Source organism: Coregonus lavaretus (genome assembly GCF_964263955.1).
Source record: "Coregonus lavaretus genome assembly, contig: HAP1_SCAFFOLD_1002, whole genome shotgun sequence".
Lineage (NCBI taxonomy): Eukaryota > Metazoa > Chordata > Actinopteri > Salmoniformes > Salmonidae > Coregonus > Coregonus lavaretus.
The window spans coordinates 62707-80286 of record NW_028166793.1 but is presented as its reverse complement, the minus strand read 5'-3'; positions in this window follow the sequence as shown (position 1 = coordinate 80286).

The following is a 17580-nucleotide window of genomic DNA, read 5'->3' as shown; positions in this document are numbered from 1 at the left end:
ACCCTAACCCTAACCCAATAATAGATTATATAATACTAACCCTAACCCTAACCCAATAATAGATTATATAATACTAACCCTAACCCTAACCCAATAATAGATTATATAATACTAACCCTAACCCTAACCCAATAATAGATTATGTAATACTAACCCTAACCCTAACCCAATAATAGATTATATAATACTAACCCTAACCCTAACCCAATAATAGATTATATAATACTAACCCTAACCCTAACCCAATAATAGATTATATAATACTAACCCTAACCCTAACCCAATAATAGATTATATAATACTAACCCTAACCCTAACCCAATAATAGATTATATAATACTAACCCTAACCCAATAATAGATTATATAATACTAACCCTAACCCTAATCCAATAATAGATTATATAATACTAACCCTAACCCTAATCCAATAATAGATTAAATAATACTAACCCTAACCCTAACCCAATAATAGATTATATAATACTAACCCTAACCCTAACCCAATAATAGATTATATAATACTAACCCTAACCCTAACCCAATAATAGATTATATAATACTAACCCTAACCCTAACCCAATAATAGATTATATAATACTAACCCTAACCCTAACCCAATAATAGATTATATAATACTAACCCTAACCCTAACCCAATAATAGATTATATAATACTAACCCTAACCCTAACCCAATAATAGATTATATAATACTAACCCTAACCCTAATCCAATAATAGATTATATAATACTAACCCTAACCCTAACCCAATAATAGATTATATAATACTAACCCTAACCCTAACCCAATAATAGATTATATAATACTAACCCTAACCCAATAATAGATTATATAATACTAACCCTAACCCTAACCCAATAATAGATTATATAATACTAACCCTAACCCAATAATAGATTATATAATACTAACCCTAACCCTAACCCAATAATAGATTATATAATACTAACCCTAACCCAATAACAGATTATATAATACTAACCCTAACCCTAACCCAATAATAGATTATATAATACTAACCCTAACCCAATAACAGATTATATAATACTAACCCTAACCCTAACCCAATAATAGATTATATAATACTAACCCTAACCCTAACCCAATAATAGATGATATAATACTAACCCTAACCCAATAATAGATTATCTGATGAAATTCCTTTAGAAAGGGGGACAAGACAGGGATGTCCTCCCCCCCTCCTGTTTCCACTGGCAATTGAACCGCTTGCAGAAAGAATTAGACAGGACCCAAACGTAACAGGTATCAGTATTGGCAAACATGAATATAAACTCAATTTATTTGCAGATTATCTCCTGATATATCGGACCAAAATTGAAAACTCAATGCCCCCTTTGCTAAAAGTATTTTCAGAATACTCAAAAATATCAGGTTATAAAATGTACGTGGAAAAAAACAAAATCATGTCAATAGGAAAAATAAAAAGAATGACTCCTGATTTACAGCAATCCTTTAAATGGACCAGAACACATATCACAGACTCAGGATGCTTCATACAGGACAACAAACATATAAAGGGAACTTCATCCCATCACTCAACAATATGAAAGCAGATCTAATTAAATGGAATCTTCCCATAAATCTTACAGGTAGAATAAACCTCTTTAGAATGCCACTGTTGCCAAGGTTTTTGGATTTATTTTTGGCAATACCAATTACCCCACCAAAGACATTCTTTAAAAAGTTTACTCGGTCATAAAATACTTTATTTGGGCAAATAAAACTCATAGAATAAAAAGGAACATTTTACATCTTCCTGAGTCTGAGGGGGGTTTTAACCTTCCTGAGTCTGAGGGGGGTTTTAACCTTCCTGAGTCTGAGGGGGGTTTTAACCTTCATGAGTCTGAGGGGGGTTTTAACCTTCCTGAGTCTGAGGGGGGTTTTAACCTTCCTGAGTCTGAGGGGGGTTTTAACCTTCCTGAGTCTGAGGGGGGTTTTAACCTTCCTGAGTCTGAGGGGGGTTTTAACCTTCCTGAGTCTGAGGGGGGTTTTAACCTTCCTGAGTCTGAGGGGGGTTTTAACCTTCCAACTCGCTCCCCAAGGCTTTTACTTGTGCTGTAGTTAAATGTCCTAAAGAGGAACAATGGGTCCATATTGAGGATGTTCATGCTCCTCCCCTGAATCTTTTTACTTGTCTATTTTCAAAGGATAAAGCTAAGAACATTAACAACTTCATAGTTAAGAACACTATAACAAAATGGAAGAAAATGAAACGTATTCTACAGGAACCAATATCACTACCTAAAAACACAATCCTTGGATAGCTTTTCAGAATTCACAGAGAAGTTGGTCCACATGGAAAACTAAAGTCATAGAAACCGTAAATGACTTGGTAATACATTTATTTCCATGACATAACTAAAAAGTTATTTTGGACTAACCAATGTAGATCGTTTCAAATACATGCAACTTAAAAGTTACATATCACAAAATGTTGATTTGAAATCTTTTAGACAGAGCAACCTTGAGGGAACCTTATTTGAGTCAGAAAAGGATGTTCATATGATAGATAAGACATACTAAACCTTGCAGAGAGCAGAGAGCCGATCCAACTGACAATCTCTTAGAAATAAATATAAACCATTGGAACCAAGACTTAAAAAGAACTGATGTTGGCACAAGATGGAGGGAAAGTTGGAGCATGGAATTACAGTTAACAAAAATGCTTAATCCAGTATAAATTAATGTATAGAATTTATGATACAAGAGACATTTTACATTATTTACATTTACATCATTTAGCAGACGCTGTTATCCAGACCGACTTACAAATTGGTGCATTCAACTTATGATAGCCAGTGGGATAACCACTTATTTTATTTTAATTTTTCAGGGGGGGGGGGGGGGGGGGGGGGGGGGTTGAAGGATTACTTTATCCTATCCCAGGTATTCCTTAAAGAGCTGGGGTTTCAAGTGTCTCCGGAAGGTGGTGAGTGACTCCGCTGTCCTGGCATCGTGGGGGAGCTTGTTCCACCATTGGGGTGCCAGAGCAGCGAACAGTTTTGACTGGGCTGAGCGGGAACTATGCTTCCGCAGAGGTAGGGGAGCCAGCAGGCCAGAGGTGGATGAACGCAATGCCCTCGCCTGGGTGTAGGGACTGATCAGAGCCTGAAGGTACGGAGGTGCCGTTCCCCTCACTGCTCCATAGGCAAGCACCATGGTCTTGTAGCAGATGCGAGATCCAACTGGAAGCCAGTGGAGTGTGCGGAGGAGCGGGGTGACATGAGAGAACTTGGGAAGGTTGAACACCAGACAGGCTGCAGCGTTCTGGATGAGTTGTAGGGGTTTAATGACACAGGCAGGGAGGCCAGCCAACAGCGAGTTGCAGTAATCCAGACGGGAGATGACAAGTGCCTGGATTAGGACCTGTGCCGCTTCCTGTGTAAGGCAGGGTCGTACTCTGCGAATGTTGTAGAGCATGAACCTGCAGGATCGGGTCACAGCTTTGATGTTAGCGGAGAACGACAGGGTGTTGTCCAGGGTCACGCCAGGGTTCTTTGCACTCTGGGAGGAGGACACAATGGAGTTGTCAACCGTGATGGTGAGATCGTGGAGCGGGCAGTCCTTCACCGGGAGGAAGAGCAGCTCCGTCTTGCCGAGGTTCAGCTTGAGGTGGTGATCCGACATCCATACTGATATGTCTGCCAGACATGCAGAGATGCGATTCGCCACCTGGTTATCAGAAAGGGGAAAGGAGAAAATTAATTGTGTGTCGTCTGCGTAGCAATGATAGGAGAGACCATGTGAGGATATGACAGCCGAGTGACTTGGTGTATAGAGAGAATAGGAGAGGGCCTAGAATTTATACATTTATATATTAGCAAACATTTCTACTAACCTGTTTTTGCTTTGTCATTATGGGGTATTGGGTCATTATGGGGTATTGGGTCATTATGGGGTATTGGGTCATTATGGCGTATTGGGTCATTATGGCGTATTGGGTCATTATGGGGTATTGGGTCATTATGGGGTATTGGGTCATTATGGGGTATTGGGTCATTATGGGGTATTGGGTCATTATGGGGTATTGGGTCATTATGGGGTATTGGGTCATTATGGGGTATTGGGTCATTATGGGGTATTGGGTCATTATGGCGTATTGGGTCATTATGGGGTATTGGGTCATTATGGGGTATTGGGTCATTATGGGGTATTGGGTCATTATGGGGTATTGGGTCATTATGGCGTATTGGGTCATTATGGGGTATTGGGTCATTATTGGGTATTGGGTCATTATGGGGTATTGGGTCATTATGGGGTATTGGGTCATTATGGGGTATTGTGTGTAGATTAATGAGGGGGGGGAAAACTATTTAATCCAGTTGAGAATAAGGCTGTAACGTAACAAAATATGGAAAAGGTCAAGTGTTCGGAATACTTTCCGAATGCACCACAACACTACATAAAGAGACACCACAACACCACATAAAGAGAGACACCACAACACTACATAAAGAGAGACACCACAACACTACATAAAGAGACACCACAACACCACATAAAGAGAGACACCACAACACTACATAAAGAGAGACACCACAACACTACATAAAGAGAGACGCCACAACACTACATAAAGAGAGACACCACAACACTACATAAAGAGAGACACCACAACACTACATAAAGAGAGACACCACAACACTACATAAAGAGACACCACAACACCACATAAAGAGAGACACCACAACACTACATAAAGAGAGACACCACAACACTACATAAAGAGAGACGCCACAACACTACATAAAGAGAGACACCACAACACTACATAAAGAGACACCACAACACCACATAAAGAGAGACACCACAACACTACATAAAGAGAGACACCACAACACTACATAAAGAGACACCACAACACCACATAAAGAGAGACACCACAACACTACATAAAGAGAGACACCACAACACTACATAAAGAGACACCACAACACAACATAAAGAGAGACACCACAACACTACATAAAGAGAGACACCACAACACTACATAAAGAGAGACACCACAACACTACATAAAGAGAGACGCCACAACACTACATAAAGAGAGACGCCACAACACTACATAAAGAGAGACGCCACAACACTACATAAAGAGAGACACCACAACACTACATAAAGAGACACCACAACACTACATAAAGAGAGACGCCACAACACTACATGAAGAGAGACGCCACAACACTACATAAAGAGACACCACAACACTACATAAAGAGAGACGCCACAACACTACATAAAGAGAGACACCACAACACTACATAAAGAGAGACGCCACAACACTACATAAAGAGACACCACAACACTACATAAAGAGAGACGCCACAACACTACATAAAGAGGTTCAGCTTGAGGTGGTGATCCGACATCCACACTGATATGTCTGCCAGACATGCAGAGATGCGATTCGCCACCTGGTTATCAGAAAGGGGAAAGGAGAAAATTAATTGTGTGTCGTCTGCGTAGCAATGATAGGAGAGACCATGTGAGGATATGACAGCCGAGTGACTTGGTGTATAGAGAGAATAGGAGAGGGCCTAGAATTTATACATTTATATATTAGCAAACATTTCTACTAACCTGTTTTTGCTTTGTCATTATGGGGTATTGGGTCATTATGGGGTATTGGGTCATTATGGGGTATTGGGTCATTATGGGGTATTGGGTCATTATGGCGTATTGGGTCATTATGGGGTATTGGGTCATTATGGGGTATTGGGTCATTATGGGGTATTGGGTCATTATGGGGTATTGGGTCATTATGGGGTATTGGGTCATTATGGGGTATTGGGTCATTATGGGGTATTGGGTCATTATGGGGTATTGGGTCATTATGGGGTATTGGGTCATTATGGCGTATTGGGTCATTATGGGGTATTGGGTCATTATTGGGTCATTATGGGGTATTGGGTCATTATGGGGTATTGGGTCATTATGGGGTATTGGGTCATTATGGGGTATTGGGTCATTATGGGGTATTGGGTCATTATGGCGTATTGGGTCATTATGGCGTATTGGGTCATTATGGGGTATTGGGTCATTATGGGGTATTGGGTCATTATGGGGTATTGGGTCATTATGGGGTATTGGGTCATTATGGGGTATTGGGTCATTATGGGGTATTGGGTCATTATGGCGTATTGGGTCATTATGGGGTATTGGGTCATTATGGGGTATTGGGTCATTATGGGGTATTGGGTCATTATGGGGTATTGGGTCATTATGGGGTATTGTGTGTAGATTAATGAGGGGGGGAAAACTATTTAATCCAGTTGAGAATAAGGCTGTAACGTAACAAAATATGGAAAAGGTCAAGTGTTCGGAATACTTTCCGAATGCACCACAACACTACATAAAGAGACACCACAACACCACATAAAGAGAGACGCCACAACACTACATAAAGAGAGACGCCACAACACTACATAAAGAGAGACACCACAACACTACATAAAGAGAGACACCACAACACTACATAAAGAGAGACACCACAACACTACATAAAGAGAGACACCACAACACTACATAAAGAGAGACACCACAACACTACATAAAGAGAGACACCACAACACTACATAAAGAGAGACACCACAACACTACATAAAGAGAGACACCACAACACTACATAAAGAGAGACGCCACAACACTACATAAAGAGAGACACCACAACACTACATAAAGAGACACCACAACACCACATAAAGAGAGACGCCACAACACTACATAAAGAGAGACGCCACAACACCACATAAAGAGAGACACCACAACACTACATAAAGAGAGACACCACAACACTACATAAAGAGACACCACAACACCACATAAAGAGAGACACCACAACACTACATAAAGAGAGACACCACAACACTACATAAAGAGACACCACAACACCACATAAAGAGAGACACCACAACACTACATAAAGAGAGACACCACAACACTACATAAAGAGAGACGCCACAACACTACATAAAGAGAGACACCACAACACTACATAAAGAGAGACACCACAACACTACATAAAGAGAGACACCACAACACTACATAAAGAGACACCACAACACCACATAAAGAGAGACACCACAACACTACATAAAGAGAGACACCACAACACTACATAAAGAGAGACGCCACAACACTACATAAAGAGAGACACCACAACACTACATAAAGAGACACCACAACACCACATAAAGAGAGACACCACAACACTACATAAAGAGAGACACCACAACACTACATAAAGAGACACCACAACACCACATAAAGAGAGACACCACAACACTACATAAAGAGAGACACCACAACACTACATAAAGAGACACCACAACACTACATAAAGAGAGACACCACAACACTACATAAAGAGAGACACCACAACACTACATAAAGAGAGACACCACAACACTACATAAAGAGAGACGCCACAACACTACATAAAGAGAGACGCCACAACACTACATAAAGAGAGATGCCACAACACTACATAAAGAGAGACACCACAACACTACATAAAGAGACACCACAACACTACATAAAGAGAGACGCCACAACACTACATGAAGAGAGACGCCACAACACTACATAAAGAGACACCACAACACTACATAAAGAGAGACGCCACAACACTACATAAAGAGGTTCAGCTTGAGGTGGTGATCCGACATCCACACTGATATGTCTGCCAGACATGCAGAGATGCGATTCGCCACCTGGTTATCAGAAAGGGGAAAGGAGAAAATTAATTGTGTGTCGTCTGCGTAGCAATGATAGGAGAGACCATGTGAGGATATGACAGCCGAGTGACTTGGTGTATAGAGAGAATAGGAGAGGGCCTAGAATTTATACATTTATATATTAGCAAACATTTCTACTAACCTGTTTTTGCTTTGTCATTATGGGGTATTGGGTCATTATGGGGTATTGGGTCATTATGGGGTATTGGGTCATTATGGGGTATTGGGTCATTATGGGGTATTGGGTCATTATGGGGTATTGGGTCATTATGGCGTATTGGGTCATTATGGGGTATTGGGTCATTATTGGGTCATTATGGGGTATTGGGTCATTATGGGGTATTGGGTCATTATGGGGTATTGGGTCATTATGGGGTATTGGGTCATTATGGGGTATTGGGTCATTATGGCGTATTGGGTCATTATGGGGTATTGGGGCATTATGGGGTATTGGGTCATTATGGGGTATTGGGTCATTATGGGGTATTGGGTCATTATGGGGTATTGGGTCATTATGGGGTATTGGGTCATTATGGCGTATTGGGTCATTATGGGGTATTGGGTCATTATGGGGTATTGGGTCATTATGGGGTATTGGGTCATTATGGGGTATTGGGTCATTATGGGGTATTGTGTGTAGATTAATGAGGGGGGGAAAACTATTTAATCCAGTTGAGAATAAGGCTGTAACGTAACAAAATATGGAAAAGGTCAAGTGTTCGGAATACTTTCCGAATGCACCACAACACTACATAAAGAGACACCACAACACCACATAAAGAGAGACGCCACAACACTACATAAAGAGAGACGCCACAACACCACATAAAGAGAGACACCACAACACTAAATAAAGAGAGACACCACAACACTACATAAAGAGAGACACCACAACACTACATAAAGAGAGACACCACATCACTACATAAAGAGAGACACCACAACACTACATAAAGAGAGACACCACAACACTACATAAAGAGAGACACCACAACACTACATAAAGAGAGACACCACAACACTACATAAAGAGAGACACCACAACACTACATAAAGAGAGACACCACAACACTACATAAAGAGAGACACCACAACACTACATAAAGAGAGACGCCACAACACTACATAAAGAGAGACACCACAACACTACATAAAGAGACACCACAACACCACATAAAGAGAGACGCCACAACACTACATAAAGAGAGACGCCACAACACCACATAAAGAGAGACACCACAACACTACATAAAGAGAGACACCACAACACTACATAAAGAGACACCACAACACCACATAAAGAGAGACACCACAACACTACATAAAGAGAGACACCACAACACTACATAAAGAGACACCACAACACCACATAAAGAGAGACACCACAACACTACATAAAGAGAGACACCACAACACTACATAAAGAGAGACGCCACAACACTACATAAAGAGAGACACCACAACACTACATAAAGAGAGACACCACAACACTACATAAAGAGAGACACCACAACACTACATAAAGAGACACCACAACACCACATAAAGAGAGACACCACAACACTACATAAAGAGAGACACCACAACACTACATAAAGAGAGACGCCACAACACTACATAAAGAGAGACACCACAACACTACATAAAGAGACACCACAACACCACATAAAGAGAGACACCACAACACTACATAAAGAGAGACACCACAACACTACATAAAGAGACACCACAACACCACATAAAGAGAGACACCACAACACTACATAAAGAGAGACACCACAACACTACATAAAGAGACACCACAACACTACATAAAGAGAGACACCACAACACTACATAAAGAGAGACACCACAACACTACATAAAGAGAGACACCACAACACTACATAAAGAGAGACGCCACAACACTACATAAAGAGAGACGCCACAACACTACATAAAGAGAGATGCCACAACACTACATAAAGAGAGACACCACAACACTACATAAAGAGACGCCACAACACTACATAAAGAGAGACGCCACAACACTACATGAAGAGAGACGCCACAACACTACATAAAGAGACACCACAACACTACATAAAGAGAGACGCCACAACACTACATAAAGAGGTTCAGCTTGAGGTGGTGATCCGACATCCACACTGATATGTCTGCCAGACATGCAGAGATGCGATTCGCCACCTGGTTATCAGAAAGGGGAAAGGAGAAAATTAATTGTGTGTCGTCTGCGTAGCAATGATAGGAGAGACCATGTGAGGATATGACAGCCGAGTGACTTGGTGTATAGAGAGAATAGGAGAGGGCCTAGAATTTATACATTTATATATTAGCAAACATTTCTACTAACCAGTTTTTGCTTTGTCATTATGGGGTATTGGGTCATTATGGGGTATTGGGTCATTATGGGGTATTGGGTCATTATGGGGTATTGGGTCATTATGGGGTATTGGGTCATTATGGGGTATTGGGTCATTATGGGGTATTGGGTCATTATGGGGTATTGGGTCATTATGGGGTATTGGGTCATTATGGGGTATTGGGTCATTATGGGGTATTGGGTCATTATGGCGTATTGGGTCATTATGGCGTATTGGGTCATTATGGGGTATTGGGTCATTATGGGGTATTGGGTCATTATGGGGTATTGGGTCATTATGGGGTATTGGGTCATTATGTGGTATTGGGTCATTATGGGGTATTGGGTCATTATGGCGTATTGGGTCATTATGGGGTATTGGGTCATTATGGGGTATTGGGTCATTATGGCGTATTGGGTCATTATGGGGTATTGGGTCATTATTGGGTCATTATGGGGTATTGGGTCATTATGGGGTATTGGGTCATTATGGGGTATTGGGTCATTATGGGGTATTGGGTCATTATGGGGTATTGGGTCATTATGGGGTATTGGGTCATTATGGGGTATTGTGTCATTATGGGGTATTGGGTCATTATGGGGTATTGGGTCATTATGGGGTATTGGGTCATTATGGGGTATTGGGTCATTATGGCGTATTGGGTCATTATGGCGTATTGGGTCATTATGGCGTATTGGGTCATTATGGGGTATTGGGTCATTATGGGGTATTGGGTCATTATGGGGTATTGGGTCATTATGGGGTATTGGGTCATTATGTGGTATTGGGTCATTATGGGGTATTGGGTCATTATGGCGTATTGGGTCATTATGGGGTATTGGGTCATTATGGGGTATTGGGTCATTATGGCGTATTGGGTCATTATGGGGTATTGGGTCATTATTGGGTCATTATGGGGTATTGGGTCATTATGGGGTATTGGGTCATTATGGGGTATTGGGTCATTATGGGGTATTGGGTCATTATGGCGTATTGGGTCATTATGGCGTATTGGGTCATTATGGGGTATTGGGTCATTATGGGGTATTGGGTCATTATGGGGTATTGGGTCATTATGGGGTATTGGGTCATTATGGGGTATTGGGTCATTATGGGGTATTGGGTCATTATGGCGTATTGGGTCATTATGGGGTATTGGGTCATTATGAGGTATTGGGTCATTATGGGGTATTGGGTCATTATGGGGTATTGGGTCATTATGGGGTATTGGGTCATTATGGCGTATTGGGTCATTATGGGGTATTGGGTCATTATTGGGTCATTATGGGGTATTGGGTCATTATGGGGTATTGGGTCATTATGGGGTATTGTGTCATTATGGGGTATTGGGTCATTATGGGGTATTGGGTCATTATGTGGTATTGGGTCATTATGGGGTATTGGGTCATTATGGCGTATTGGGTCATTATGGGGTATTGGGTCATTATGGGGTATTGGGTCATTATGGCGTATTGGGTCATTATGGGGTATTGGGTCATTATTGGGTCATTATGGGGTATTGGGTCATTATGGGGTATTGGGTCATTATGGGGTATTGGGTCATTATGGGGTATTGGGTCATTATGGCGTATTTGGTCATTATGGCGTATTGGGTCATTATGGGGTATTGGGTCATTATGGGGTATTGGGTCATTATGGGGTATTGGGTCATTATGGGGTATTGGGTCATTATGGGGTATTGGGTCATTATGGGGTATTGGGTCATTATGGGGTATTGGGTCATTATGGCGTATTGGGTCATTATGGGGTATTGGGTCATTATGGGGTATTGGGTCATTATGGGGTATTGGGTCATTATGGGGTATTGGGTCATTATGGGGTATTGGGTCATTATGGGGTATTGGGTCATTATGGGGTATTGGGTCATTATGGGGTATTGTGTGTAGATTAATGAGGGGGGGAAAACTATTTAATCCAGTTGAGAATAAGGCTGTAACGTAACAAAATATGGAAAAGGTCAAGTGTTCGGAATACTTTCCGAATGCACCACAACACTACATAAAGAGACACCACAACACCACATAAAGAGAGACACCACAACACTACATAAAGAGAGACACCACAACACTACATAAAGAGACACCACAACACCACATAAAGAGAGACACCACAACACTACATAAAGAGAGACACCACAACACTACATAAAGAGAGACACCACAACACTACATAAAGAGACACCACAACACCACATAAAGAGAGACACCACAACACTACATAAAGAGAGACACCACAACACTACATAAAGAGAGACGCCACAACACTACATAAAGAGAGACACCACAACACTACATAAAGAGAGACACCACAACACTACATAAAGAGAGACACCACAACACTACATAAAGAGACACCACAACACCACATAAAGAGAGACACCACAACACTACATAAAGAGAGACACCACAACACTACATAAAGAGAGACGCCACAACACTACATAAAGAGAGACACCACAACACTACATAAAGAGACACCACAACACCACATAAAGAGAGACACCACAACACTACATAAAGAGAGACACCACAACACTACATAAAGAGACACCACAACACCACATAAAGAGAGACACCACAACACTACATAAAGAGAGACACCACAACACTACATAAAGAGACACCACAACACTACATAAAGAGAGACACCACAACACTACATAAAGAGAGACACCACAACACTACATAAAGAGAGACACCACAACACTACATAAAGAGAGACGCCACAACACTACATAAAGAGAGACGCCACAACACTACATAAAGAGAGACGCCACAACACTACATAAAGAGAGACACCACAACACTACATAAAGAGACACCACAACACTACATAAAGAGAGACGCCACAACACTACATGAAGAGAGACGCCACAACACTACATAAAGAGACACCACAACACTACATAAAGAGAGACGCCACAACACTACATAAAGAGAGACACCACAACACTACATAAAGAGAGACACCACAACACTACATAAAGAGACACCACAACACCACATAAAGAGAGACACCACAACACTACATAAAGAGAGACACCACAACACTACATAAAGAGAGACGCCACAACACTACATAAAGAGAGACACCACAACACTACATAAAGAGACACCACAACACCACATAAAGAGAGACACCACAACACTACATAAAGAGAGACACCACAACACTACATAAAGAGACACCACAACACCACATAAAGAGAGACACCACAACACTACATAAAGAGAGACACCACAACACTACATAAAGAGAGACACCACAACACTACATAAAGAGAGACACCACAACACTACATAAAGAGAGACACCACAACACTACATAAAGAGAGACGCCACAACACTACATAAAGAGAGACGCCACAACACTACATAAAGAGAGACGCCACAACACTACATAAAGAGAGACGCCACAACACTACATAAAGAGAGACGCCACAACACTACATAAAAAGACGCCACAACACTACATAAAGAGAGACACCACAACACTACATAAAGAGAGACACCACAACACTACATAAAGAGAGACACCACAACACTACATAAAGAGAGACGCCACAACACTACATAAAGAGAGACGCCACAACACTACATAAAGAGAGACGCCACAACACTACATAAAGAGAGACGCCACAACACTACATAAAGAGAGACGCCACAACACTACATAAAGAGAGACGCCACAACACTACATAAAGAGAGACACCACAACACTACATAAAGAGAGACACCACAACACTACATAAAGAGAGACGCCACAACACTACATAAAGAGAGACGCCACAACACTACATAAAGAGACACCACAACACTACATAAAGAGAGACACCACAACACTACATAAAGAGAGACGCCACAACACTACATAAAGAGAGACGCCACAACACTACATAAAGAGAGACGCCACAACACTACATAAAGAGAGACGCCACAACACTACATAAAGAGAGACGCCACAACACTACATAAAGAGAGACACCACAACACTACATAAAGAGAGACGCCACAACACTACATAAAGAGAGACGCCACAACACTACATAAAGAGAGACGCCACAACACTACATAAAGAGACACCACAACACTACATAAAGAGAGACACCACAACACTACATAAAGAGAGACGCCACAACACTACATAAAGAGAGACGCCACAACACTACATAAAGAGAGACGCCACAACACTACATAAAGAGAGACGCCACAACACTACATAAAGAGAGACGCCACAACACTACATAAAGAGAGACGCCACAACACTACATAAAGAGACACCACAACACTACATAAAGAGAGACACCACAACACTACATAAAGAGAGACACCACAACACTACATAAAGAGAGACGCCACAACACTACATAAAGAGAGACACCACAACACTACATAAAGAGAGACACCACAACACTACATAAAGAGAGACGCCACAACACTACATAAAGAGAGACGCCACAACACTACATAAAGAGACACCACAACACCACATAAAGAGAGACACCACAACACTACATAAAGAGAGACACCACAACACTACATAAAGAGACACCACAACACCACATAAAGAGAGACACCACAACACTACATAAAGAGAGACACCACAACACTACATAAAGAGAGACACCACAACACTACATAAAGAGAGACACCACAACACTACATAAAGAGAGACACCACAACACTACATAAAGAGAGACACCACAACACTACATAAAGAGAGACACCACAACACTACATAAAGAGAGACGCCACAACACTACATAAAGAGAGACGCCACAACACTACATAAAGTGAGACGCCACAACACTACATAAAGAGAGACGCCACAACACTACATAAAGAGAGACGCCACAACACTACATAAAGAGAGACGCCACAACACTACATAAAGAGAGACACCACAACACTACATAAAGAGAGACACCACAACACTACATAAAGAGAGACACCACAACACTACATAAAGAGAGACACCACAACACTACATAAAGAGAGACGCCACAACACTACATAAAGAGAGACGCCACAACACTACATAAAGAGAGACGCCACAACACTACATAAAGAGAGACGCCACAACACTACATAAAGAGAGACGCCACAACACTACATAAAGAGAGACGCCACAACACTACATAAAGAGAGACACCACAACACTACATAAAGAGAGACGCCACAACACTACATAAAGAGAGACGCCACAACACTACATAAAGAGACACCACAACACTACATAAAGAGAGACACCACAACACTACTTAAAGAGAGACACCACAACACTACATAAAGAGACACCACAACACTACATAAAGAGAGACGCCACAACACTACATAAAGAGAGACACCACAACACTACATAAAGAGAGACGCCACAACACTACATAAAGAGAGACGCCACAACACTACATAAAGAGAGACACCACAACACTACATAAAGAGAGACACCACAACACTACATAAAGAGAGACGCCACAACACTACATAAAGAGAGACACCACAACACTACATAAAGAGACACCACAACACTACATAAAGAGAGACGCCACAACACTACATAAAGAGAGACGCCACAACACTACATAAAGAGAGACGCCACAACACTACATAAAGAGAGACACCACAACACTACATAAAGAGAGACACCACAACACTACATAAAGAGAGACGCCACAACACTACATAAAGAGAGACGCCACAACACTACATAAAGAGACACCACAACACTACATAAAGAGAGACACCACAACACTACATAAAGAGAGACACCACAACACTACATAAAGAGACACCACAACACTACATAAAGAGAGACGCCACAACACTACATAAAGAGAGACACCACAACACTACATAAAGAGAGACGCCACAACACTACATAAAGAGAGACGCCACAACACTACATAAAGAGAGACACCACAACACTACATAAAGAGAGACACCACAACACTACATAAAGAGAGACGCCACAACACTACATAAAGAGAGACACCACAACACTACATAAAGAGATACACCACAACACTACATAAAGAGAGACACCACAACACTACATAAAGAGAGACGCCACAACACTACATAAAGAGAGACGCCACAACACTACATAAAGAGAGACACCACAACACTACATAAAGAGAGACACCACAACACTACATAAAGAGAGACGCCACAACACTACATAAAGAGAGACACCACAACACTACATAAAGAGAGACACCACAACACTACATAAAGAGAGACGCCACAACACTACATAAAGAGAGACGCCACAACACTACATAAAGAGACACCACAACACTACATAAAGAGAGACACCACAACACTACATAAAGAGAGACACCACAACACTACATAAAGAGACACCACAACACTACATAAAGAGAGACGCCACAACACTACATAAAGAGAGACACCACAACACTACATAAAGAGAGACGCCACAACACTACATAAAGAGAGACGCCACAACACTACATAAAGAGAGACACCACAACACTACATAAAGAGAGACACCACAACACTACATAAAGAGAGACGCCACAACACTACATAAAGAGAGACGCCACAACACTACATAAAGAGAGACACCACAACACTACATAAAGAGAGACACCACAACACTACATAAAGAGAGACGCCACAACACTACATAAAGAGAGACACCACAACACTACATAAAGAGAGACACCACAACACTACATAAAGAGAGACACCACAACACTACATAAAGAGAGACGCCACAACACTACATAAAGAGAGACGCCACAACACTACATAAAGAGACACCACAACACTACATAAAGAGAGACACCACAACACTACATAAAGAGAGACACCACAACACTACATAAAGAGACACCACAACACTACATAAAGAGAGACGCCACAACACTACATAAAGAGAGACACCACAACACTACATAAAGAGAGACGCCACAACACTACATAAAGAGAGACGCCACAACACTACATAAAGAGAGACACCACAACACTACATAAAGAGAGACACCACAACACTACATAAAGAGAGACGCCACAACACTACATAAAGAGAGACACCACAACACTACATAAAGAGAGACACCACAACACTACATAAAGAGAGACACCACAACACTACATAAAGAGAGACGCCACAACACTACATAAAGAGAGACGCCACAACACTACATAGGGCGGCAGGTAGCTTAGTGGGTAAGAGCGTTGTGCCAGTAACCGAAAGGTCGCTGGTTCTAATCCCTGAGCCGACTAGGTGAAAAATCTGTCGATGTGCCCTTAAGCAAGGCACTTAACCCTAATTGCTCCTGTAAGTCGCTCTGGATAAGAGCGTCTGCTAAATGACTAAAATGTAAAGAGACACCACAACACTACATAAAGAGAGACACCACAACACTACATAAAGAGAGACACCACAACAC